Source organism: Oreochromis niloticus, unplaced genomic scaffold (assembly GCF_001858045.2).
Source record: "Oreochromis niloticus isolate F11D_XX unplaced genomic scaffold, O_niloticus_UMD_NMBU tig00008714_pilon, whole genome shotgun sequence".
Lineage (NCBI taxonomy): Eukaryota > Metazoa > Chordata > Actinopteri > Cichliformes > Cichlidae > Oreochromis > Oreochromis niloticus.
Genome location: NW_020329382.1, coordinates 9,709 through 12,976, shown reverse-complemented (window position 1 = coordinate 12,976; position 3,268 = coordinate 9,709). Strand labels below are relative to the sequence as shown.

The 3,268-nt window shown below is 39.0% G+C and overlaps 1 long non-coding RNA gene across 1 annotated transcript; it reads left to right on the top strand.

Annotated features, from left to right (window-relative positions):
• The first annotated feature begins 447 nt into the window (after window positions 1–447).
• LOC109199156 (uncharacterized) lies at window positions 448–1,552 on the top strand. The gene is made up of 3 exons (XR_002059629.2): window positions 448–548; window positions 645–712; window positions 953–1,552. It is a non-coding gene; the product is annotated as an uncharacterized LOC109199156 (long non-coding RNA).
• Window positions 1,553–3,268: the final 1,716 nt, after the last annotated feature.

The following is a 3,268-nucleotide window of genomic DNA, read 5'->3' as shown; positions in this document are numbered from 1 at the left end:
TGTAAAGTTGTTAATCCCTGTTCAGTGGGTTCAGTTCATTTAAGCATTAGTTAAGTTCATTCCTGAAGGCCCATCAACTTGAATGTTTCCTTGTCCCCTGCTTTATCACACCTAATTTGACTAGTCAGATTGTTTGGGTTTCAGAAACAAATTTACCACCAGTTAATACTGCAAATATACACAATCTAAGTTATTACAGTTATCAAGGATGGTTAAATTGTTTTAATAGGGAGAGAAGGAAACACTAAGCATTCGAGGGTAAGCCTGTAGGGGTCAGTAACCATAACACTGAACTATGTTCCTGTTCGGCTCTTCCATGAAGATGATGTTACATTTTAATTTTTTATTTTTCTTAGATTAAGCTTCTGGATTCATCGCCGTGGTACTGACACATAGCCAGTGCTCCTGTGTGGCAGGTGCTGTTATGTGCAATCACACAGTGCACTGCTCTTCCAAACAGCACACTACTCACAACTCAGAGTGCCGGTTGTCCCCCTGTGCATAGCTGCACCGAATCTGAACAGCAATGGCACAAGCCACGGACAGTGGTAATTTAAATAAGGTTAAAGTTTTTGAATTAGACCATGTTTACATATGAACAGCAACACCATCCATAGTAAATGTGTCTTCTGTTAGGTGTGAAGCCAGGACCTATCAACTCTATGATCTTCACTAAGCCGGTACCAAATAGGATGGCCCAGACTGGAGTACGGTAATTAGATTTGTAAAATTTGGTTTCCTGTGTTACAAATGCATGTTGCTATTTTCATACATGCATGTGTCAGAATAGGTATTATTTACATACAACATTACACTTTCTGAAGACGGCTAACTCAGTCATGTACATATACATCCCAGTCTCTAACTTATGCACCACTGTTTCACACTTTTTAGTTTAGTTGTTGTTCAGTAATAACCTTCTTCCTACATTATTGTCATTGATTTTCTTTAGGAGTGGATTCTACAGAGGCATTGTGGGTCCATTACCAGATCCCTGACCTGACAAGCCCCTTGTGGAAAGTGCCTTTGGGCTGGTGCAGGAGGGCAGTGTTCTGTCATGTCAGCAGCCGGTTTTGACAACCCGGTACATCACACTACACCGTGATGCACCACCAACACCGCACTTGCCTCTGGAGTATGGGTATGACATGAAGGAAACCCTGCTCGCTCAGACAGCCTGTGATATTTTCTCAAACCGCTGCGCTGAACCAGTTTCCAAAGAACATGCTGTGTGACACAATAAATATCCTTTAACCTGTTAACCTGTGGCTTCTGGAAGAAACTCGGGTGAGTCAGTCACTGCAAACACATTTGTATCATCAAGTGTTTGTCAAATGAAAATGATATGTTTTTCTACACTTAGGATAATTTTCTATGTTGCAGTGCAGTAAAGTGCACGTTTCTTCTGTGTTCAATCATACATGTTCTAATTGTTATAAACAGAAAAAATCTTTTCTTACTTAACTGCTTGATTCTTAACTTGTTTAACTGAAACATGATGAAATGTCATAGTATTATTTTTTTTTTTAAATGTCCTTGGCAGTGCATGTGTCTGCATTGTAACTTACTAATAAAAAGTCCTGTGTGTACTTTGGTGTGTGGTTTATGTTATTTTATTGCAAATAAATAATAGTCATTTTATTTTACAGTTACACACAATCTTATATCTCTGGCATGGCATGGCAAGGCAATATCGGGTACATGCAATTCGAAACCTGACATTCCAGAGCAAAGCATGAAGCACACAGCACATGGTCAACGTGACTCATATGGAGACTGACAACATTACAAGGAATAAAGGAAAATTGAGGACTTAGCCACAGAAAAGACTTTTTTCCTTTTTTTGTTACAATAATTCGAAAAGGTCAACTATGATTTTTAAATTAATATCATAGGTGTGAGTTTAGAGTTCAGATTTTTTCTGCACATTCTTTCTTTTGTATTTAATTATGATGGTAATACATTTCGCAACATATCTGCCTGCACTTGCTCTTAAAGTAGGAACAGTTCACCTTTCCAGCTGTATTTTTAATACTGATGAGTTTACTTTAATTGTTAGCCTATTGGTCAAAATGTATTGTTCTTCTGATTCATGTGTAATGCTTTACTCAAATAATACATCCACATTTCAGCACGTAAGCAGCTGTTTGTCTCAGTATTACCTGATAACATACTGAGGCCTGCTGATCACGAAGTATGTGGGAAATAAAGCATGTTAGGAAGAGACTAGGGCCATTTTCAGTTCGCGCCTGCTTTCTCTCCAACGCCTTGGCTCAAAGAATGTGCTGATGCTGAAGTTGACCTCGACCTTGTGAGCCAATTTTTGTTTCATGTCCCACTTCACATGCTGCAGATGCTCCTGCAGCTCAGTCTTCTCATTGTTTGCAGGGATAACCATTTCATTTGAGGAAGAGGAGTAGGAATGTAGTCCAAAGACAAATGGATGTGGAGAGGAACACTGGGACTTTCTCTCTTTCTATCTCTGTTTTTTTCAGTTGCTAGTTTCCCCTCAAGAGGAATGAGCGCATGTTTGTGGGCTCTGTTGCCACATGTTGTGGTTCACTTTCTAGAATAAGGATGAGTTAGTTTCTGGTCAGACCACAGAGAAGCAGCCAGAAAGAAAACGTGCTTCCTTGTCAAGAACAAACACAAAACATTTGCATGACTTAGTGTAATTACTTGAGTACAGAGATTAGACTTAAAGTAGGATCATAATAATTTGTGACAAAATATTGTCAAAGGGAACTTATTATGCTCATTTCCCTTTTTAAAACAATTCCTGCATTTTACCAGAGCGGTTTTGCATGATTCACAGTTTTAAAAAAATCCTTAGCTTTTTGGCTGAGATGAGCATTTAGAGACATTCCATTCACCTGAAGTAATTTACAGCCAATAGTATAGCAAAACTGCCTGAACGAGGCATGACGGAGACACACTTTCGTGTTTTTTATGCAAAATTCTGACCCTACCTTCTGAATGTTGCTCATATTGTTTTCCAGTCTTCTAATTTCCAATTTTGGTGAGTCTGTGCTGTCTTAGTTGACAGGAGTGGGACCTGATGTAGTCTGCTGTTGTAGACCATCTGCTACAGGATTCAATGTGTTATTCAGAGATGTCTTTCTACACACCTTGGTTGATATGAGTGGTTATTTGAGTTATTTCTGCTTTCCTATTATCTTGAAGCAGTCTCGCCATTCTCCTCTGACATCAACAAGGCATTTTTACTCAAAGGACTGCTGCTCACTGCATATGTTCCTCTTTTTAATCC